General features: G+C 40.5%; 1 long non-coding RNA gene across 1 annotated transcript in view; it reads left to right on the forward strand.

Moving 5' to 3' along the window:
- The window catches only part of LOC309810116, a 70176-nt gene extending 45886 nt beyond the window's left edge, over positions 1-24290 (forward strand). Inside the window, exons 2-3 of the long non-coding RNA XR_014294944.1 lie at positions 22056-22348; positions 23247-24290. This is a non-coding gene — a long non-coding RNA (uncharacterized lncRNA). The remainder of the gene's footprint in view (positions 1-22055; positions 22349-23246) is intronic.
- Positions 24291-25009: the final 719 nt, after the last annotated feature.

Here is a 25009-nt window from a genome sequence, read left to right on the forward strand (position 1 = left end):
TCTCATGACCACCTCAAAGATACCACAGTTTGGGGGACCTTGAGTATTATATTTTCATTTCTTTTGCCTTGTACCCCTGCCTCCTCTTAATAGCTCTGCTTACATGAATCCTCACTCTTTATCCAGGTGAATCTACTGATGTCACCTTCTCCTAACTGAAATTATAGTTTCCTCCATCTTTGAATCCTCAACTGAGACAGATAGTCTCTATCTAAACTTTGTTTAGAATAAGTGTAACTTTTAAAATATTAAAAATCTGTCATATAAAAAAGTTCCTGTGTGAGTATATAGATATATAAAAACATTATGCAAATATTTTTATATGTATATATATTATACATATATGCATAATTTATATACATACATATTATATACATATGCATAGTGTATTTATATATGTATATATATTTATATATATAAAACATGTCTTTATATACATGACATTTATATTTCTTTGAATTATCACTTAGAAAAGAGGCAGTTATGTCATATTTGAGTCCTTATGATATCTCTATGTTAAAATGTTTGTCCTTCTCCCGGTTATTTTATTTTGAATAACAAACGATTGCTTGGGGAAGACAGGGCATCTCAACCTTGGCTGCATATTCATGTCACCCAGAGAACTTTCACACATTCCAGTGTCCAGGCTGCATCCCAAAGCATTAAATCAGAATCTGTGGAAGTGGGTTCAGGCATTAGTGTGTTTTTAAATGCTCTTTGGGTGATTCCAATTTATAGTTATGTCTGAAAATCACTGTTAACCTGAAACAACCTTCATGCTGGCACTTGATTTTTATAAAGGTCATCTGATGGAAGCAGGGATTCAACACAGATTTAGTGAGTATTCCTGAGGGGAAAGTCTCCACAATTGCAAATGGTGGCTATCATTATTTTTAAAAACCCCAAAACTTTGAAAAAGTTATTTGGAAAGATACATCATCATTATAAGTAGTAGGAATCTCAAATATATGTCCACAGGGTAAATGAAAACCGCATTCTTATATTATGCTAGTTGGTTCTGGTGGCATAAGATAAAATTTTCAGTGGCAGAATTATGCACGGAGTCAAAAAGTGCTATAGTTGAAGCAACTTAGCAGTGAATACGGTGCAAGAAAACTTTGTTAGATGGTTCAAAAAGGGAAACTAGTGATGATTAAGACACTGACATCAAAGTTGCATAGGAAAAGTTTGAATAAAATTGTCCCATGAAATTTGAGTGTAGAAAAAGTACTATTTCTGGATCACTGTATTAGGTAACATGAATTTAAATAGCTATTGTAAGTAAAATTAAAAATGAAATACTGGTCATTTCAACCATCTCTCTAAGCACTTAAAGATTAAAATTCACCAAAAAAGTTGTCAGTGGGAAAATGGAAGCATTGCCTTATATTTGGGGCCCCCTTATTTTGTTGCATTCAGGTTTTCATTTTTCACTTGCTAAAATTAAGCTCCTTAAGGATGGAGACTATCTCTTTCTGATTTATTTTTATACATACCCAAACACAGACACAGGTTTTGTGGGAACAGGAACATATCCAACTTTGGTAGCCTTTAAAATTTTTATTTTATTTAAAATTTTTTTAAGACTTATGCAAATTGGAGTTTTATTCACTGCAATGATTCATTTTTAAAAATTAATTAATTTATTTATTTTTGGCTGCGTTGGGTCTTCGTTGCTGCGTGCAGGCTTTCTCTAGTTGCGGTGAGTGGGGGCTACTCTTCGTTGCGGTGTGCGGGCTTTTCATCGCCGTGGCTTCTCTTGTTGCAGAGCACGGGCTCTAGGTGTGTGGGCTTCGGTAGTTGTGGCCCATGGGTTCTAGAGCGCAGGCTCAGTAGTTGTGGCACATAGGCTTAGTTGCTCCGCGGCATGTGGGATCTTCCCAGACCAGGGCTCGAACCCGTGTCCCCTGCATTGGCAGGCGGATTTTCAACCACTGCACCACCAGGGAAGACCTGGTAGCCTTTTTTTAGAGAGAAAAGCACAGAGAGACCATGAGACGTTATTAGGACTTCTCCCAAGACCATGCAGGTGAGGGGAGTTGAGGTGTAAGCCTCATGGGCTTCATGGGAAATTCATGCCTGCATTTATTCTAGTGCCTAGCACCAATGTCTTACTAACCAGGCAAGGGCATTGCACAGATATTTAAGGTGCATTGCTTTCCTTACTCATACAGTCTATGAAATCCTAAGATGATTTCAGAGCATCCCTTGTTGGTCTCTATTTTCTAAGAAAGCAGAAGCAATTTCCTGCTCTGGAGCAGGGTGGTTGGGTAGTACGATGCTGGTGGAGCATTAGATGGCAAAGATGAGTTCAATTTCACCTGAAAACTGAGCTAGGACAAATGTGGCAAATCATATTTGAGCCTTGGAGCTCGTGGGATGGAGGCAGGGAGGCATCAAGCATCTGGCAGTATAAAAATAATGTGGTCCTGCAGAGGGCTTTCCTTTCAGGAGATTCCTATCTCTTGTAGACTCAAATAGACTTATTAAAAAGTTTAAGGATTCTTATTGTCAGCTAGGGGACGGATGAATTCTGTGTGGACATCCTGCAGGCAAGGGCACCATCTCATTCATCTTGGTGTCCCTAGCACGAATCTCACACTGTCGGGGTGGTGCTAGAATGTTTATTTAAATTGCAGCAGAAACTTGAAAGTAGTCAGTGAAGATGGGTTCAGTATGAACAATCAGGTTCTGCATTTTAACATGGCACCTAACATTCATAGTTAGTCATTCACTTTCTTATTCTCTCTTCAACCTGGAATTCCACTGACGAGGATGAGGTAGGAGAGTAAACAGCCCCTGAGAATGAGCTGCCCAGGTAGGATTGTAGCCAGACTCCAAACTCAGGAATACAGAGTCCGTCTACATTTTCTGAGCAGGAGAATTGGCTGAAACTTCAGAAAAGTTTTTTCATTTCACTATTTGACACTTGGAGCCTCTTGGACTTTGGATAGAAATTTAAATTTCCAACTCAATAAACTGGAAGTGTAAAGAAAGAAAACTTTCTAGTCTTTCATACACATCAGACATTTACCGAAAGTTAGTATCCGAAGCAGCTCAAAGATGACGAAGGATTCACTCTGAAGATAAAAGTGACTGAGAAGACAAGCTGGTGAAGGACCCTGCAGTCCCAGAAAGAGGGAAAGGGGCACCTGAGAAGCAGCAGCACTAGAAGAAAGATCAAAACACGTGGTATGGAAGGCAGCAGGAAACAGTGATACTCAGATCCTAGGAACCCTCTTGACATCTCACAGCAGTTCTGAAGCCAATTTGAGCATCCTCTTGGGAACAGTCCTTTTGAGAACATCAACATGAAAAGAATACAAGTGTTCTCTATGCTGGAGAAGGACAGAATTTTGGGAGGTCTGGCATATATAACATAAATCCCACGATTGTCATTCTGGTGCAGGCAGAGAGAGCAGTAGCAGCTCAAAGGAAATGGCTGAAGTTGGAGTTCTGTTTCAGTCCAGGTGATATGAAGGCTTAGAATTTCTGTTTATATCACTTTCTAGTAAGGATGACTTTAGGGGAACTTCCATGGTCTCCTTCTTGGAGCTGAAGTAAAAATAAAGTCAACACTGGAGATTTCCCATATTTCTGTCTCATCTGCTCAGGCAGGGACTCCTTGATGAATTCTATCATCTTGCTTTCGTAAAGCTGCAATGACAGTGACAGCTGCTTCAAAACCCTTAGTGACATTTCCTGGAACACAGACTGCGCTCTGAGTTGAAATTTCATTTGACACATTTTAGGCCTGGTGGTTTTCAATGAGGGAGAAAAAACCACATTGTTAAATATTACTGCAAAATTTCACTTTGCTTAATGGGCAATAAAACAAATACAGTGTGTTCAGGTGGCTCAACCTTCTGGTTTGACCATCTGGCCTGATGAAGATACTCAATGTCCCTTGTCTTTTGCTGGCTTTCCCTCCACTATCTACTGATGAGTAGGTGGCTATCAGCATAATTAGCTCCTGCTTGAAACCTGCTTAGAAGAAATGTCCTAATACATATCCCACGATACCCTGGCAGTCAAAATAAAACAAAACACCACAATAGAAGAGACTCCACCTGGTCAAGAATGTTGGCCTTATTCTTATAGTTTGAAAAGATACTTCAAGAATATTGGTATTTTCTATTCAAACAAAATGCTCAAAAGAAATAGCCACTCATTCCTTCTCCTACAACATTCTGGATTTAAGGTTTAGGAAGAAGCACTGATGTTTCAAGGAAGAGGACCCAGAACTATCAAAAAGGGAAAATGCTACTGAAAATATAGAAGATACTAAAATAGTAAATCTGTCCTGCATAGACCGATGGACTCTTAGAATTTCCAGAGAAGACTGACAACAGAAAACAAAAAGTGAGTCACTCTATAGAAAACTTATAGACTGTTTTGCCCCAGAAGATGGAGTATACATATAGAAACATAGTCATCTTGAGGGTACAAGCTAAAAACATTTCTCAATTTTCCCTTTCTCTTCTCATGATAAGAAGGCTTTGATCATCTTATCTTAGGCTTTTGTAGAGCTTATATGAAAATGAAGGAGTAGATAGCAAGTGAATAATGATTTTTGTTTGGAATCTCTTCTCTAGACACAGTTTGCTTTAAAACAACACACACACACACACACACACAGAGAATGAAACTTCCACTTGGAGGTTCATGATGTTGTAATTGGTACCAAATTAGTCCTCCTATTATAAACAACCAAAACACACAGACACACAAACAAAAAATTGAATGACATATACAAGGCAGTTGTTTTCAGGTAGTGGATAACAGGCATGGAAACCTGCAATCCCTGAAAAAAAGAAAACTTACGAGGTGAGAATTCAGGGCAGCTAGAAGAGCTGTATTCTATAGAGTAAGACGTCATAGAGGAGAAAGCTGCACATTGAGAGCAGAGGTGGTAAAAGTTTGTTTGCATAGAGGTTCCTTGTGAATCCTTGGTTGAAGACTAGGCTGCATGTGTGCAGAGTGAGATTACATGGAGGCATATGTAAACGTGTCTGTTAATGGCATTGAGAAGAGACCAGAGATTCTAGTTATCAGTCAGTGCTGAGAAACATTGGAGGTTCAGCCCAGTTAGAATGGAGAAACCTCGTTAACACTCCAGCATCCAGTTAAGACATCAGAAAAGTCTTACCTTAAAAATAATGACTGGGACTTCCCTGGTGGCTCAGTGGTTAAGAATCCACCTGCCAATGCAGGGGACATGGGTTCAAGTCCTGGTCTGGGAAGATACCACATGCTGCAGAGCAACTAAGCCTGTGCGCCACAACTACTGAGCCTGCGCTCTAGAGCCCGCGAGCCACAACTACTGAGCCCGTGTGCTGCAACTACTGAAGCCTGTGCTTTGCAACAAGAGAAGCCACCACAATGAGAAGCCTGTGCACTGCAATGAAGAGTAGTCCCAGCTCGCTGCAACTAGAGAAAGCCTGTGTGCAGCAACGAAGACCCAATGCAACCAAAAATAAAATTTAAAAAAAAAAGTAAGGGCCATATTTTAAAATAAGGCTCACTCTAGATCTGCCTCAACTGAATCTAAAATAAAAGACAAAACAAAATTAGCATATTAGGAACTTTTGGAATAATATTGGACATTTTATGAAGCATGTAATTAGAGTCTCAGCAGCAAAGAAACTTTGAAGATTAGTGGCCAAAGATTTCCTATATTTGTTGAAAAACATTGGCTTACAGATCCATGATGCTTGGGGGACCCACAACAAGAAGAATACAAAGAAAGTCACACTTAGGCACTCAGACTCAAACAGAAATTAAAAAATAAACAGAACATCTTGAAAGCAGACAAAGCAAGATACATGCAGGAGAATGACCACATTAGAAACAAGAGAAGTAGGAAGATAAAGGAATGACATTTTTTAAAGGCTGAAAGAAAAAAACCTGACATCACATATTCTATATACAGAGAAAAAATCCTTCATAAACAAGGGTGAAATATAGATATTTTCATAAAAATAAAAGCTGAGAAAATTAATCATCACCAGACCTGAAAGATATTCTTCAGGCTGTCATTCCATCATCTTCCTGAATAATCTTAAAAAATGGCTATGTGAATGAATGAATGAATGAATGAATGAATGAATTTAATGACGTCACAGGACACAGTCATAATACAAAAATCAACTGTATTTCTATATATTCACAATAAACAATTTAAAATAAAATTTTAAACAATTAAGAAATTGTACCATAAAAATATCCAAGTATGTACAAAAACTCTAAAAAATGCAATACATTGCTGAGAGAAATTAAGAGTAAAATAGAGAAATATACTCACGGATTAGACAATACAGTATTGTTGTCAATTCTCTGCATATTGTTGTGTAGATTCAACAAAATCACAATCATAATTCTACCAGCCTTTTTTTTAATTGACAAGATAATTCCAAAATTTATATAGCAATGCAAAAGAGCTAGAATAGCTAAAATGACCTTGAGAAGGAAGAAGGAATTGGAGTGCCTACGTTATCTGATTTTAAGACTCACTACAGATCTACAGTAATCAAGGCAGTGTAATACTGGGTCAACATACACATTTAGTAAAAAAAAAAAAAAATAGTAATTAGTAAAAATAAAAAAAGAATAGGTAATCAGACAGCTCATGAGATACATGTAGAACTCTAGAAAATTAGTTCCTTTCTCTAATATAAATCATGAACAAATTTAGAATTTGTGAATTCTGACAATGTAGGCTTTGCATTCCATACATTAAATCTTTGGAATGTAAGATTGCTCTCTTTGGGTTGGGAAGAAGCAAAGACCAGTTAGGAGTGACCAATGGATAGGGAAGAAGGAAAAAAAATCCCGTTGTGATTTTAGTACTTTAAAAACAGAACAAAATATAAAAGCATGGTTTGTGTTATGAGAGTCAATAAAATCATTATTGCAATGATCTACAAACAAACAAACAAAATACACAGATCAGTGGAACATAACAAATATTCTAGAAATAGACCCAAACATATGGTTAGTTGATTTTCAACAAAGGCACTAACATCATTCTACACAGAAAGAAAACTTTTTATTCCTATGGGAAGAAAATGAACCTCAAACGTGCCCTCACACCATATAAAAAGATTTATTCAGAACGGAACATGGGGACTTCCCTGGCGGTCCAGTAGTTAAGACTTCATCTTCCAATACAGGGGGTGTGGGTTCGATCCCTGGTTGGGAGCTAAGATCCCACATGCCTAGAGGCCAAAAAACCAAAACATAAAACAGAAGCAATATTGTAACGAATTCAGTAAAGACTTTAAAAATGGTCCACATCAAAAAAAATCTTAAAAAAAAAAAAAAAGAATGGAACATGGACTTAAATGTAAAAGCTAAACAACAAAATAAAGTTCAAAAGTATGATGGGGCTTCTCTGGTGGCGCAGTGGTTGAGAGTCTGCCTGCCGATGCAGGGGACACAGGTTCGTGCCCCGGTCTGGGAAGATCCCACATGCCGCGGAGCGGCTTGGCCCGTGAGCCATGGCCGCCGAGCCTGCGCGTCCGGAGCCTGTGCTCCGCAACGGGAGAGGCCACAACAGTGAGAGGCCCGCATACCGCAAAAAAAAAAAAAAAAAAAAAAAAAAATGTATGATGAATCATGATATAAGACAGTACATATTATATTGTTTCATTTATATAAAATGAGTGACAAGCAAAACAACAGGCTAAACATTCAGTGGAGACAATTTAGAATAGCAGTTGCCTATGGCGGTAGTAGGCATTGAATGGAAAAGGACACCAGGAGGTTTTCTGAGATGATGTGGAAATATTTTGTATCCTGATTTTGCTTGTGGTTGCACAGATTTATATATTTGTCAAAGCTCACCGAATTGTATATTTCAAATATAGTCTTTTTATTGTTGTAAATTGCATCTCAGTAATGTTGATTTTAAAAAGCTGATTTAGAAAGTTCTCTGTGGAGGAATATAAGCGAACTTTCTTTCCACAAAGCTTTTTGACACTTCTAAGTCCATCCTATATTGACACCAGAATTCATTGAGATCATTGAGCTGAATTCTGTGTTCAGTGTAGTTTTCCCAACACACTGTCGATGACTGTTAACAAACTAATAGACAGACAGATTTACAGTGGTTCGCAGTTAGAAAAACAAAATATTGTGAAGAACGCAGTGGCACTGTGTTTATTTGCTAGAAATTATTGATAAGCATTTATATTGACCCAGTGCTGTGAAGTGCAGTTTAATACCTTTTATTAGATGTTTTCTATGGCTCCTCTTTGGTGGAAACAGAAAGGAGAGATAATTGTGTTCCAGAAATTCCAATAAAAGCGTAGTCATAGCATACAGTTATACTGTGATTGTAATATAGCCCACAGCAATATGAAAAATGGCCCTCATAAGTGAATTTGATACCACAAGAAACTGTGGAGGCAAAATGTGTTCTAATTGGTGAAGTGATATGTAACAGGGGGTGGGGGGCAGGTTGGGAGTGGCTTGAGGGAGTTACTGACTCCTGATAATGTCTATATTATCCTCTTTGTTCACTGACTTTAATTTTACCACTCACCTTTTGTTTCCAAATGATTGAAATTAATCATGGTGGCTGGAATTGTCCTGTGGTCAGTGGCTGGGCTGTTTGCACTTGAATGTCAATTCAATTCCCACCAAGGCTTAGGGAGAAGTGGATTTAGTGACAGATCCATCATCTTGGGAACAGACAATGGCAAATGACAGTAAAAACCAATAAAAAGCTCAGTTTAAAAGGTTTCCGTTAAGAGAGGAAATGGGAGGAAAAAGCGGGTTGCTTTTTGTTTATTATTTGAAATATTTGCTCAGGTCTCCAAGTACAGGGCAGTACAGAGTTCTATACTTGTAAATGGCTGATGCTGAGTGAATCTCAAAAAGCAAGTATTCAGCTTGGCTTTGGTAAGGGAGAAGGTCACATGCTGACTTTGCAGATTATTTGCCTCATCTCAAACTCTGAAGCCTGGAAAGCAGGCCAGGATTGCTTTGGAAGAATGGCTTGCAGCTGAGCTTTTTCTGGCAATCAGCACTGCAGTTCATTTGACCATTTGGACTATAAAGCTCAGTGTGGACAGAGAGGTTGCTCAGTTGAGGGAAGATAAAAAATTTCAGAGTCTTGTAATGAATAATTCTTCAGAGGCACCTGTTTGCCCCTCAGTGGTATATGAATATTTTCATAGCTGTTTCTTGGTTAATTTTCAGGGGGATAAGTGTTAGGTGTGTGGGGATATGATCTGGGCTTTGCCCTGGAGCTTGTTTCTCTGCATTGTTTCTTGGATCCAATTCCTATGAATATATTAGTATGTGTTTTGAGAGAAAGGATATCATGGTGAATAAATATGAGAAACAAGCTCCAAACTTCTCTTTTTTGGCCTGTCATAAAATAAGTTGGCACATAAGGCTCTCTTTCAGAAGTCCTGCAGTAGAGAAATCTGTTCCCTTACTTCTTGTCACCCTTCCTGAAGGCCCCAATATCTGTGATGATCTTTCACCTAATACCTGGGCTCTTTAGTTTCTTTCCTTTTTTCTTTTTTTAATCTTTGGCTGTGTTGGGTCTTCGTTGCTGTGCACGGGCTTTCTCTAGTTGCAGTGAGCGGGGGCTACTCTTCATTGCGGTGCATGGGCTTCTCATTGCGGTGGCTTCTCTTGTTGTGGAGCACGGGCTCTAGGCACACAGGCTCTAGGCATGCAGGCTCCAGAAGTTGTGGTGTGTGGGCTCAGTAGTTGTGGCACATGGGCTTAGTTGCTCCATGGCATGTGGGATCTTCCCGGACCAGGGATCGAACCTGTGTCCCTTGCATTGGCAGGTGGATTCTTAACCACTGCGTCACCAGAAAAGTCCCTCTTATTTTCTTAACCTTCAAATCTCTAGTGGTCTTTTTTTCTACTCTGCCTCATTTTCTCATGTTTAAACTCTTTAACTCCCTATTTCAAGCATGTCATTCTCTGACCATCACCTCCTAGCCTTCCAGCTTGCCTACTTCATAACACTGACTCCAAAAATTGTAAATGAGGCTGTGTTATTAGTGGTACCGAGTGGGCTTTGGACCTGGTCTGTTAGGCTTCAGATTCCAGCACTGAGCAGCGGTGGGTGTGTATACACGTTCCTTAACCTTTGTTTCCTTCACTTTACTCACTTTTAATAGTAAACAATAATAACTACCTCTCAGAGTTATTGTAATGATTCAGTACGTTAATTCATACAGAATGCTTCAAACAGTGCCAGGCATGTGGCATTTGCTCAATAAATGTGGAGGCCACATCAAGCTCTCCAATCCATGGAGCTCACTGATACTTCTCACTCCCCATAACCTCCCTCCTGCATGTCCTTACTTTCCTCCTTAAATAGTGTAAATCCCATTGTCCATCTTTATAATTGGTTGTTTCCAAACATCTTAATTCCCTCAATCTATTATTCCTAATATATACGTACATATGTAGCAAAGTCCCAAGCTGGTTAGAACCAACTACCAACTTACTTTATGACTTCACTTGAACAAGCTGAATTGCTGGTGGAAACCACCAAGAGTGCTGACTCTATTCAACTGCAGTTCATGACCCAACATCTCTAATGAATCCTTAACACCACTTGGCAACCTAACTGCACTTTCCTGTTTCCAAATTATCTATGTCATACATGCTCCTTTCTCCTCTCACCTTCCATTGCTACCATGGACTATTCCTTGGCTGATGACCTCACTTCTTGGATCACTGTGAAAGTTCCCTCCACCTGAGGGAACTGCATCTTCTTTTCCACTACCAAATCCACTGCTTCACTTGCTTCTGTACTTATACTCTCTCTTTTCTGTTCTCAAGATTCAGAGGCCAACTTTGGCACTTCAGCTTGATTGACCCCACTCTGGTCTCCTTAGGCACTTGGAACCGTAATGGTTCCTTGTCTTTCCTATATCATCAGTTTCCCTCTCTTGGATCATTGTCATCATGGAAATGGCCTAGTGTTTCTTCTTTAAATAACAGTTTAAAAACTTCCCTCAAAGTCCCAGATGGGTTTCCTGGTGACCTCTACCAAATATTAAAGGAAGGAATTATATCAATTCTCTACACTCTCTTTCAGAAGTCAGGAACATTTCCTAACTCATTCTAGGAGGCCAACATTACCCTAATATCAAAACTGGAAAAAGACATTACAAAAAAGAAAACTACAGACTAATATCTCTCAAGAGCATAGATGCAAAAATCCTTAACAAAATATTAGCAAATCACATCCAACATTGTGTAAAAAGAATTATACACCATGACCAAGTGGAATTTATCCCAGGTATACAAGGCTGTTTCAACTTTTCAAGAGTCAGTTAATGTATCCAATCATATCAACAGGCTAAAGACGAAGAATCACATGATCATATCAATAGGTGCAGAAAAAGCATTTGACAAAATCCAACACTGATTCATGATAGAAACTTTCAGATCAACTATACTCCAATAAAATTTTAAAAATCAACTATACGCTAATAAAATTAAAATATTAAAAAAAGACTTTCAGTAAATTAGGAATAGAAATGAACTTCTTCAACTTGATAAAGATTATCTACAAAAACCCTACAGCTAACACCATACTTAATGGTGAGGAACTTGAAGATTTCCCAGTAAGATGTTGTACAAGGCAAGCTTGTCCCCTAAATCATACTGGAAGTCCTTGCTAATGCAATTAGACAAGACAAGACAAGAAAAGAAACAACAATGAGATATCACTACATACCTATTAGAATGGTCCAAATCCAAATATTGGCACCACCGAATGCTGACAAGGGTGTGGATCAGCATGAACTCTCATTCATTGCTGGTAGAAAGGCAAAATAGTACAGCCACTTTAGATCGTTTGCGGGTTCTTAGAAAACTAAACACACTTACCATACGATCCAGCAATTTTGGGTGCTCCTTACCCAAAAAGGTTGAAAATTTATGTCCACACAAAAAAACCTGCGCATGGATGTTTATAGTAGCTGTATTCATAATTGAGAAAGAGTGGAAGCAACCAAAATGTCCTTCAGTAGGTGAATAGATAAATTGGTGCATCCATTCAATGAAACGCTTTTAGCACTAAAAACAAATGAGCTTATCAAACCATGGAAAGATATGGAGGGATCTTCAATACATATTACTAAGTGAAAGAAGCCAACCTGAAAAGGCTACATACAATATGATTCCAACTATGTGACACTCTGAAAAAGCAAAACTATGGAGGCAGTAAAAAGATCCGTGGTTGCCACAGGTTGGGCGGGGGCGGTGGGGGGAGAAGGACAGATAGGCAGAGCACATAGGACTTTTAGGGCAGTGAAAATACTCTGTATGATACGGTGATGGACATGTCATTCTATACTTGTCCAAACCTATAGAACGTACACCATCAAAGGTAAACTACAGACTTTGGGCAATTATGATGTGTCGCTGTATGTTTATCAGTTGTAACAAAGGTACCTGGTGGGGGATGTTGATAATGGGGGAGGCTGTGTGTGTGAGGGGCAGGGGTATTTGGGAAATCTCAGTATCTTCCTCTCCATTTTATTGTGAGCCAAAAACTGCTCTTAAAAAAACCAAAAGTCATTTAAAAAAATCTAAAACTTCCTCCACCTCCATTCTCCTCTAGCTCCTGTCCTAGTTCTCTGTTTTCCTTCACAGTACAACTGTTTTGTACCTTGTATGATGAAAAATTTGACATATACATAAAAGTAGAACTATAAAATGAACCCCTATGTACTCTCCATACAGATTTTAAAATGATTAGCTTTTGGTCATATTTCCTTCATTATGTTTTGCTTTGACACTCTAAAGCAAATATCAGACCTTACGACATTTCATTTGTAGATATTTCAGTGCATCTCTTAAGTGCATTTTCTTACATAACCATGATTACATGATCATACCTAACACAATTAACAAAAATTCCTTACTATCAACTAATACCCAGTCTAGATTTGTATTTCCTCAATTATTCCCAAAATACCTTGTTCTGTTGGTTTAGTTGAATAACACTCCAAACAAGGTTCCTACATGGCATTTGATTTTTATCTTTTAAATAGAATTCAGTCTTAAATAGAGTTCAGTCTAGAACATATATATATATTTCCTCTATGCCATGCACTTGTTAAGGATATAGATTGGTTGTCTTGTAAAGCGCCCCAGGTAGTGTAATTCCTAAGAGGAATCTACTCCCTCACCTGCTCTTTTCTCTTGAACTCCCTCATTGGGTTTCCTGCTCCCACATTCCATGAAGACAACTCCATGAGGTACATGTTAACACAACCAATAGGCATGTCGCTTTCCTCACTTGATGTCTCAGCATCATTTGACAGCTGACCATCTATCTCTACTTCTTGAAACCCTCTCTTCTCTTGGTTTCTGGGGTCCATACTGTCCTATATTTCCTCTCATTTCAGGCATAGCTCTTCCTCAGTCTCTTTTCTGACTTCTGCTATGACTGACCTCTAAATACTGGAGTGGTCAGTATTTAGAGCTTCATCCTGGGTCTCTTCTTTTCTTTTGCCCTCTGTGCTTAGCTAATCTCTAGCCCATGACTTTAAATATCATCTATACAGTTAACTCCCATATCTATGTCTTTTAGCCCTGATTTCTTCAAAATTCCTGAGTTAAAATTTCAACCTCCTACCTGAATTTACATTTAAATGTTTAATGAGTATCTCAGAATTTAACTCATCAAAAGCAGAATACAACTTTTCAGGGTCCTCTCCCCCCAAATCCTCTTTTTACCCAGTTCTTTCAAACTTCAGTAAATACTACCATAAAATATCCAATTTCTTAAGTCCCAAATTTAGGAATCATCTTTGGTTTCTCTTTTTTCCCTTAACTCTCACTTTCCATCCTTTAGTAAGATGTATTGACTCTATCTCCAAAACATACCCCGATCCTGCCCTCTTTTTCCCATCACCACAGATACCATCCTGGCTGCTGGCACTGCCTTTCTTCTCCAGATGTATTTCTGCACTCCCAACTGGATTTCCTGCTTCTTCCTCTCCCCCTAGTCACTTCCTCTTTCCTACAACAGCCAGGGTAAAAATTTTAAGAATATAAATGAGAACATGTCACTTTCTTGCTTAAGCCGCCCCCTCACCCACCAAATGGCTCCTCCCTCAAATCCATAATAAATCCAGGTTCATTACTCTGACCTACCTTTGTGTCCTGGTATCCTACCTTTCTCCTCCCCAGCCACACTGAGCAGGAATCTGAATGTTGGAGATCAGGAACATGAGCCACATGGGCAAGGGTGGTGAGAGAACTTCATAAGCCCATTGTGATGCTTCAGCTACGCCCCTTCTGACACACACTCTTTACATGGACAGATGTGTGCGTTCAGGCAGGGGCACAGATGCTCAGCTGCAGGCCACCCCAGTAGCATCACTTTCTCTTTATCCTTTCTTAAATACACTGTTTCAAACAACAAAAAAGACAAAGCTCTTGTTGTTCTCTCTTGGCCCTCAGTTCTCTTCTTCTTCACTGAACTCTTCAGCCTGTAATTATGTCGTCAATTCATGCGTTTCTGTGTGCATCACCTGTCTTCTCCATTCGTCTCTAAGTTCTAGGAGGAGAGGGTTCATACCAATTCTGAAGACCATTCTCTTGCAGTGTGTAGCTCTGTGCCTGATACATAAATATTTGTTGAATGAAAAATGCATGAGTGTAGTCCTGTGTGACTCAATTTATTTCTTTGCTCTTATTGAGAATCTTGTGCCCATATGTGTCTTAAGAATGTGCGAGAATCTGACGTAGATGAAGGGATGTTACGTGTGTGCCATGTGAGGATTAGTGAAGATCATTTTGGAAGAAAATCTGAGAAAAACCACATCTCTTCTTCCTCTTTCTCCTGATAACAAAATAAGAAGATGTTCCACAGGTGGATAGGAAAGTCTCTTTTCCAAAGGGTCATGGGTGGCTAAGTGCCAAGAGTTTATCTTTCTTTTGTTGTTGCTGTTTAAACAGACCGCAGGTGCATTGGATTCATCAGAACTCACAACACACTCTCATCATTGGTTCATGCCAGGCCAACTCCAGTCCAAATTGTGTGTTCATCTTTCTTTTGCTTTCCTTTCTATGTTGTTCTGTTAAATCCTTATGCATGCATAAAAGCATGTATTTTATTTAGTTTGTTTTTACGTTTATATAAAGTGTGTCACATTGTTTGTAATCTGGGGCTTTCTTTTTATTAATATTACATTCCTATGATTCATCCAGATTACTGCTTGCAACTGTACGTCTTTTCACTGCTGTATTATATTTCAATGAGTGGTTATAGGATGTTTATTCATCCATTCTTCCACTGATGGACATTTGGGTCAATAATATTACTGTCATAAATACAGCTATCCTTCTGAGCTTGTCCTTGACCTCCAGAATTCAGTTAAGCCAATATCTTTTAGGTTTTCACGTAGTGAGAAATGTGCTAGATACTATGAGAAGATGCCAAGCTGTGTAAGAAATGTGCCTGTCCTTTGTGAGTTCACACTGTGGAGACAGAGTCACAGAGAGCAGAATTTGCTAAATGCTGCAAAGGCACCTCACTATAGAGTCAGACAGGGAAGAATAAGAGATTTCATTGAAAGTTCTGGGAGGTTTGAATGTTGGATCATGGTGAATGCATGTGAACTTGATAGGTGGAAAGGGGGGACAGTTGAAGAGAGAAGATATTTCAGGAGTGGGAATAATGAGAGGAGTACAGAGGTAGGAAAATATACAAAGAATCTGCAAGACAGTGATACCCTTGGGGGTGGTTAAAGCCTGAGTTACAGGACAGACTGAGTGTGCATTTCAGGAAGGGGAAGTCCAGAAAGGAGGAAGGGAAGTAGGATTTCAACCTTGGAAGCTTTAAAGGTTGCGACGAGGAGCTGAGCTTTTATTCCATCTGCAGTTGAGACCATTGAAGGGGACAGGGTTGGCCACTTTGGTGGCTCTGAGGGTGTGCCTGGGTGGGGCTTGAGGGGGTGTCTCTCGATGGGTCTGTGTCCTCTTTGGGACCACTTACAGTTACGTGAAGACAAGTGTGTACAGTAGCTGGGAGATGCTGTGGACATTCTCTTTGCTTTAAGTTTCTGTACTCAACTCTCTTCCTTGATATTTTCTATAGAATTCGCAGGTCTGCTAGGAGACCAGTCTTTGTAGACAGAGACAAGATTTTTGAATGTTCTATGTTAGGTCTAACACAAGGTTTGTTCTCTAAAAATATTGCGTGTCTTAGCATGGATTTTTTCCGTAGAAAAGAATGCTAAAGAGAAGGGAGGATTTTTCTCTCTTGTTTATTTTAAAGATTTCTCTTCTGGAAGGGGACCCCTTTAATGTGCATGCCATGCTTCTATGAACAAAGGAAAATTACAACTGAGGGGGAATGCAAACCTCCTCTTGTTCCCCAGCGGACATAGGTTCCCACACACTCCCATTGTACCTACCATCTGGCTGACCCCAAATGGTTTTCTTTCAGTGACATTTATTTATGTTGAGAGAAAGGGAGAGGTGCATATATAAATAATACGTAAGTAATTTGAAAGCATTTTGAGAAACACTATATGCCACTTGCTCTGTTCTGGGGTTGGAGGCTTTTCACTTTCATAGGAAATCCTGCCTTGGTCTCAGATTGAACCCTCATTAAAGATGCTGGACTGGGAAGCTGACTCCCAGGACAGAGCCTGCAGGGGGGAACCCTTTGTCCCTAGTTGTATAGATTCCAACTCTAAAGTGTTTACATCTGCTTTGGACTATGAACATGTTCCTTTAAGAAGTGGGCGAGGGGCAGAACACACAAAGGCTCACATAAGTGACGGAACCAGAAAAACTGTGAAATCAGGGCAATCTGTAAATTAATACCTCGAGCTGAGCTGAGATGGGTTAAAAGCGATGATGTGATCTGATCTAAAGAGGGAAAATGAAGTAGTGTTGAGGGATCCCGAAAGAAGTAAGCTCTGTAGACTCAATCATCTTGGGGGCAGGCACGAGCCTGACCTGTTTCTCGAAGGCGTTAGGTGGATGTTGGCTAGTTCCTTTGGCTTAAAGGATGAAAGCATGTCAAGGGAAAAGGCTAGAAATTTTCCAGTCATGTCCAGAGGATGAGAAGAGTAGCCGTGTGGTTAAAAAGACAGAATTGAAAGACATCTATGTCTGGGTGTGCTATGGACCCGGGTGGAGGGGGATGGTGACCCTGGGCGTTTTGTGTAAGTGCTCTGTGCCTCAGTCTCCTCTCTCCAAGGGAAGGATAAGCACGCTGACATCATATTTCTTAATGCTACCAAATGTTATTTATTTATTGTTCTTTTCTCCCCTGTAATATAAGCTCCACAAGGATGAGGACTTGGGGTGTTTTATATACTGCTGTATGCCCGGAGCCCAGAACAATTTAACACTGAATACATTTATGTTGAATGAATAATAAATGTGTAAATAGGGTTGCTCTTTGGGTTAAATGAGCCCACTTTTTTTAAGTGTCTGCATAAAAAGATCCAATAAATTTATGGGACTAACCTTTTGCCCCTACTTAACTCATTTTAGTTGCGGAAGTGGCACAGATTCTGGTTAAATACCGGGAGAGGGCTTCCCTGGTGGCGCAGTGGCTGAGAGTCCGCCTGCCGATGCAGGGGACATGGGTTCGTGCCCCGGCCTGGGAAGATCCCACATGCCGCGGAGCGGCTGGGCCCGTCCGTGAGCCATGGCTGCCGAGCCTGCGCGTCCGGAGGCTGTGCCCCGCAACGGGAGAGGCCCCAACAGTGAGAGGCCCGCGTACTGCAAAAAACAAAAACAAAAAAACCAGGAGAGAAGATCTCTATTTGCACTGTTTAATGGTAACTGTGAAGTCTCTGATCAAAATTGAGGACAGGGACCCAACATTTTCTAGCGTCATCCAGGGAGCCCCATGTTTCCATTTCTCTTGAATCCCATGCACTCATAGCCTGGTCATCTTTTTCTTACTCACATACTCTGCTCAGTCCTGCTTCTCACTTTTGCTCTGACTCTGCATCCTACCAAGAATTGTTTGCCTTCTCTCTGCCCTTTCAGGTCCTAACCCTCTGGCAGGGCCCATTTCACTCTTGCCCCCTCTGTGAGGTCCTCCCGGCTACCTCCTGCCTCTGGCAGCTTCTCCTGACTTAGTTCTGTTGGCATGCATTCAGTGCAAAACATACACTTCCTGGGTCTTTCAGGACAGAGCAGCACAGGCCACAAGGACAGAGAGGTCTGATCTACTTGGAATGGAGACTCTTCTGTTGACTAACACAAGTTGAATTCCTACCGAATGCCTAGCTCTGTGCAAAGTGCTGGAATAGAGACTAACAATGTTTTAGGGACAACTTTGAAAAGACCAAACACAATGAGATCTCTGCTGCTTTAGGTTTGGCTTAAAAGAAAGAGAGGAACTTTAAGTCCTAGAGACTTAACTCTTATTATCTGGATCTGTGTGCATCTTCCTTTCTCTGTTGCAAAAGCTTTAGTGATGCACTAGTCCAGACAGGTTGTGAGATTTCCTCACATACATGCCAAGGAGCTTCCGCCACCTGGTGTGCTGAGAGGGCATTACAGTGTATGGGAAATGGGAGTTTTAACTTTACCTTGTGGACTCTATGAATTTTCTAAGGGTAGTCAATTCTTCTTTTCAAGTAGTGTAAATTTTTCGATGTAAAAATTACATAGTCTCAATATATAAATAGATAAAAAATGAGCTTCTGCAGGTAGTGTATGTTCTAACGAAGGTTGGAGATCTTGGAGTCCTGCCTTTTCAGCCTTCCTTTTTTCTTCAGAATTTTGTTAACGTTCTTTTGTAGAACTTAGAGGACATGATCCATAGTGGAGAATGCAAGACTTTAAAAAAAAGATCTGCAAGGGCCAGGCGGTGGGGTACTATTATTATTATTTGGATGACCTCTACAATCCCTTCAGGGAAAAACAAACTCACATTGAGTGAACTCTTTTTTTATGCCCAGTCCTTTTTTTTTTTTTTTTTTTTTTTTTGTGGTACACGGACCTCTCACTGTTGTGGCCTCTCCCGTTGCAGAGCACAGGCTCCGGATGCTCAGGCTCAGCGGCCACGGCTCACGGGCCCAGCCGCTCCATGGCATGTGGGGTCTTCCCAGACCGGGGCACAAACCCATGTCCCCTGCATCAGCAGGCGGACTCTCAACCACTGCGCCACCAGGGAAGCCCTGCCCAGTCCTTTATGCACCTTATTTCATTATGTCTTCACACTCACCCTGTGAAGTAGGCTTTGCTATCCCCATTTCACAGATGAAGAGAATGAACCAAGAGACATTCAGGATTTTGCCAGTCACTATCCAGCTTTTAACGGTTGAGCCATGATTCAAACCCTGGTCTTTCTGACTCAGCATCAGAGCGGTGGCAAAGCTACTCTCAAGAGCATGGAAGACAGAGGATATTTTTAAGAACACAACCCTTCCTATTAGTCTCTTTTGTTCCCTGGTCTGTGCCAAATCTGAAGGCAATTTGTTTGGTAAAGAACAAGCCCAGGATCACACACACACATGGTGAGTGGGACACTGGGCAGAAAAAAAAAAAAAAAAAGAGGAAAGAGGGAAAGAGAGGCTCTAGGACTTGCCTAAGGTTAAAAGGTCAGCACCAAAGGACATTAGACGTCCTACCTCAGAACTTTGGTCATAAGATTGACTCCAGTGAGAGTCCCATGTTTCTGGGAAAAAAAGCGGATATTTTTGCCTTCACCAGAACCTGATGGTTTATACACGTCCCAGAGATGGAACCCATGGGCGGCCTGGAAGATAGCCTCCTGTTAGAGCTGGTCATCTGCCAAAGACACTCAGGGGATGCAAAGCCCAACTCTGTACTATTTCTGCTCTCCAGACGCTCACATCTGCCAAGTATGGAAGCTGTTCTCGCATGGGAGCCCTGAGGAATGGCATCAATTGGGGCCTCCAGTAATGCAATCACTTTTAATCAGTGTGTAATGAGGATATAAACAGCCTCAGCTTACCTCTGTGGCTGAGAGGCAACTACACATAAACCTCAATTACTCAGACATTTAAAAATCAATTTCAAATAAAACGTCCAGGTGATGGAGCTAAAGGGATTAGAAGGATCAGAATGTGTGCAAAGGCCTGGCATGTCTTGTCAGTGCAGTTGACGTAGACAGCTCCCATAATGCAATAAAACTGGCCTACTTGGTGCCCTGAGGGGTTAAGGGGAGCAGGTCTTATCTCCCAGCTCCTCCCAAAAGCAGAGGAGGATTCCAGTGACAAAGCGGAGAACACAAAAGTGAATTCTGCATGCTCAAACGGTGCTGGGAATATTATCTTCATTTCATTGTATAGTTGTGAAGAGGAAATGTAGCCTTAGGCTACCACTTAAGCCCCCTTCCACCCTAACCTGGCCTCCATCTGCACTACCAGATCAGATATATTACTCTTTCTGTAGATGATCTCGACTTTTTTTTGCCAGTGTATCTGCTTATCATCCCTGTCTACCTGCTGGTAATTTAGCTCCGTAAGCTCTTATCGAGCATGTGCCACGTGGCAGGCACTGTGCTGAGCAACACAGGGACACAAAGGTGAGGACATTATAGTCTTCGCTTCACTTTACAGGGTAGAAGAAATGAGGCCAACTCCCTACCTGGTCAGGGTTTACAGTCCTACCACAAACCAAGTCACTTGAATCTTTAGACATGGCAGGTTCTTTGTCTCTCAGAGTCTCAGTCCTTGTGGAGAGAAGAGAGCCCTGTGGATCAGCTGCTTAGCCTTTCCTTTGATTCTGTGCATTCAAGATGTTTGTTCCAATTATTTTCTTCTTCTTGTTATTTGCTAAAGCTGGTAGGAGTCAAACATCTGTTACTTTCAACCAAAGAAACCACTCATACATAGGATAATACCATTAATGCTAATAATCATAGCTAGCATTTAATGAATAAGTATCAGGCATAAGTATCAGGCACTAAGTATTTTGCTAAACACTTGCACTATCTTTTTTGACCACCAAAATCACCCTATGAGGTAGCCTTTGCTATTACCTTAATTTCTCCATTTTGTAAGTTAACATACTTTATGGGACTGTTGCATGGATTAAATGAGCTACAGTATAGTAGTGGGTACCAACTGGGTTGGCTATCCAGTACTACCATCCCTATTTTAAGAATTATCACCATTCATGTTGTATTCCATGCCATCCCTTGGAGTTGTCAAAGTATAATGTTCCAGAAGGTAAAAACATGACTCATATGAAATAGAATGAACATGAATCAAAAATCTATTCACTTTATCAATTCATGAGGAGATAATTAGGATGGCAAATCTGGTTCAAAGGAGAATCAGAGGAAGGGAATTTATAGAGTCAGTCAGTCAAAGGGATACTGAAATGAATTTGTTAATAGATTATAAAACTGCTAATGTCTTACAGAGAAATAAAGCTGTAGACTTCTGGTTATGTTTTCTACCTTACAGAAATTGACCAGTCAGTGGACATATAACTTCAGAGTATCTGGGCTCTAATCAAATACTAGTAAATAGCAAATTCAAATACAGGCACATTCTCCCAGGTCAGGGATGCAGCAAATTTTTTTTTTTTTTTTTTTTTTTTTTTTTTTTTTGCAGTACGCGGGCCTCTCACTGTTGTGGCCTCTCCCGTTGCGGAGCACAGGCTCCGGACGCACAGGCTTAGCGGCCATGGCTCACGGGCCCAGCCGCTCCACGGCATATGGGATCCTCCCAGACCGGGGCACGAACCCGTATCCCCTGCATCGGCAGGCGGACTCTCAACCACTGCGCCACCAGGGAGGCCCGCAGCAAATTTTTTAAAGGGCTAGGTAGGAAATACATTTGGCTTTCTAGATCATATGATCTCTTTTGAACTCTGACAGTGTAACACAAAAACCGTAGCTAATACGTAAACAAATGTACATGGCTGTTCCAATAAGCCTTAATTTACAAACGCATATGGCCAAGGCTCACAGTTTTGCCAACTCCTGTCCTAGATGATTAAATAATACTTGATGAGCCAGTTAAACAATGGCTACGGGTGACATTGAGGGCACATGCAGGTATCCTATTGCTTTGTCTCTAATTTTTGCCTCATTTTCTTAACAGCATTAAAATGTGAACTGGGCCTCCTGGACTTGCTGATGCAGTGTTCCCACCCACCCCGGCCATCTGCGTGGATACACCAGAGCCCTTATGCTTATTCAGGTGGACCCCATTCTCCCCCTGCCTGTCCTCATCCGTGTTGTCTAGACCACGGCTGGCACCTGACCCAATTTCCAAAAATGAAATGGGACTAAATGGCTCCTGCCCCAGGCTGGTGGCTTTCTTGAGGGGAAGAGATATAAACTCTGGAGCTGATGGATGCAGGAATCTTCTGCCACCTCAACGGGAAAACAAAGGTTAGAAGAAACCTGCTCACTGCCTCTCTGTGCCTCAGTTTCACTATCCACACAGTGGGAGTAATAATGGACCCACTTCCTGGGGGGTAGTTCAGTATGAGAATGTGGGTAAAGCATCCAGCTTAAAACACTGTATGTACACTGTAGAAATGACTTCTCTTGTCTTTGATTCCTCTCCTAGTCTCGCCTTCTCCAGGTGACTCCAGTGCTAAATAGCTTTAGTATTGATACAGAAGTTATGCTGATACCACAGCCCTGCTCCCCTCCTCAGTGCCCTTTCTTCTTGACACTGATGCTTTATTTCACCATTGAAATCTAACCTTTGACTTTACTTAAACTGCTTCTTGTAACTTCGTGCTTTACAGTTGAGTAACTATGCTGACTTCTCTATTTTCTTCTGTGAGTGAGGAAGAGCAGAGAGGACCAAGCATTGGCTGAGCAGGAGTTTGGCTGAATGCTTTAAATAGATTATTTCTAATCCTCACAACCACCCACTTTTAGGCATACATTATCCCTATTTTATTTTTATTTTATTTTATTTTGTTTCCCCCAAAGTCAAGTTTATTGAAGTGAAATTTATAAAGGCAAAAATCAAAATTTTGGGTGGACAGTTACATAAGTTTGGACAAGCACTTTTTTTCCTTGAAGGATAAGTGTATTAATTTATTCAATGAACAATTATTGTACCAGGCATTGTACTTAACAGCATAGTTACAGAAGCTACCTATTAGTCTGATTTTTGCCTTCGCTGGGGAACCTGTCATCTGCTTGTGCAACATCACTCATGGGCCTCATCAGACAAGTTGGACAAACAATCACTTATGTAACTACCATCACCCCAGAATATTTCCATGTGCACCTTTGTGGTCAATCCTTTATCCTCTCCTTTGATTCGTAGCCCTTGGCAACCTCTGATCTGATCTCTGCCTTTGTAATTGTGTCACTTTAAAAATGTCATATAAATGGAATTTTGCACCTGGCTTCTTCCGCTTAGAAGAATGTGCTTGATGTTCATCCATGTTGGAGCAGGTATGTAGTTCATTTCTTTTTATTCTTGAATAGAAATCCACTGTATGGATGTACAATAGTTGTTGTTTTTTAATTGAAGTATAGTTGATTTACAATGTTGTGCTAATTTCTACTATACAGCAAAGTGACTCATTTATACACATATATACATTCTTTTTAATTTATTTTTATTTTTTTATTTATTTTTATTTATTTTTATTTATTTTTTTTGCAGTATGCGGGCCTCTCACTGTTGTGGCCTCTCCCGCTGCGGAGCGCAGGCTCCGGACACGCAGGCTCAGCGGCCATGGCTCACGGGCCCAGCGCTCCGCAGCATGTGGGATCCTCCCAGACCGGGGCACGAACCTGTGTCCCCTGCATCGGCAGGCGGACTCTCAACCACTGCGCCACCAGGGAAGCCCTACATTCTTTTTTAAAATATTCTTTTCCATTATGGTTTATCCCAGGAGATTGGATATAGTGCCCTGTGCTATACAGTAAGACCTTGTTATTTATCCATTCTAAATGTAATAGTTTGCATCTACCAAGCCAAACTTCCAGTCCATCCCTCTCCCTCCCCCCTCCTCCTTGGCAACCACAAGTCTGATCTCTATGTCTGTGAGTCTGTTTCTGTTTTGTAGATGGGTTCATTTGTGCCATATTTTAGATTCCACATATAAGTGAAATCATATGGTATTTGTCTCTTTCTGACTTACTTCACTTAGTATGATAATCTCCAGGTCCATCCATGTTGCTGCAAATGGCGTTATTTCATTCTTTTTTATGGCTGAGTAGTATTCCATTGTATAAGTATACCACATCTTCTTTATCCATTCATCTGTCAATGAACAATTAGGTTGTTTCCATGTCTTGGCTTTTGTGAATAGTGCTGCTATGAACATAGGGGTGCATGTATCTTTTTGAATTATAGTTTTCTCTGGATATATGCCCAGGAGTGGGAATTGCTGGATCATGTGGCAACTGTATTTTTAGTTTTCTGAGGAACCTCCATACTGTTTTCCATAGTGGCTGCACCAACTTACATTCCCACCAACAGTGTAGGAGGGTTCCCTTTTCTCCACACCCTCTCCAGCATTTATTGTTTGTAGATTTTTTTCTGACCAGTGTGAGGTGGTACCTCACTGTAGTTTTGATTTGCATTTCTCTAATTATTAGTGATGTTGAGCATCTTTTCATGTGCCTACTGGCTATCTGTATGTCTTCTTTGGAGAAATGTCTATTAAGGTGTTCTGCCCATTTCTTTATTGGGTTGTTTGCTTTTTGAGTTGTATGAGCTGTTTGTATGTTTTGGAGATTAAGCCCTTGTCGGTTGTGTCATTTGCAAATATTGTATCGTATTGTATCCTGCTACTTTGCTGAATTCATTTATTAGATCTAGTAGTTTTCTATTTTATCATCTGCAGATAGTGAAATTTTTACGTCTTCCCTTCCAGTTTGGATAACTTTTATTTCTTTTCCTGTCTGATTGCTGTGGCTAGGACTTCCAATCCTGTGTCAAATAGAAGTGGTGAGAGTGGACATTCTTGTCTTGTTCCAGATTTTAGTGGGAAGACTTTCAGCTTTTCACCATTGAGTATTATAGTGGCTGTGGGTTTGTCATAAATGTCTTTCATTATGTTGAGATATGTTCCC

The sequence above is a fragment of the Mesoplodon mirus genome, assembly GCF_964341445.2.
Source record: "Mesoplodon mirus genome assembly, chromosome: 2".
NCBI classification, from domain to species: domain Eukaryota; kingdom Metazoa; phylum Chordata; class Mammalia; order Artiodactyla; family Ziphiidae; genus Mesoplodon; species Mesoplodon mirus.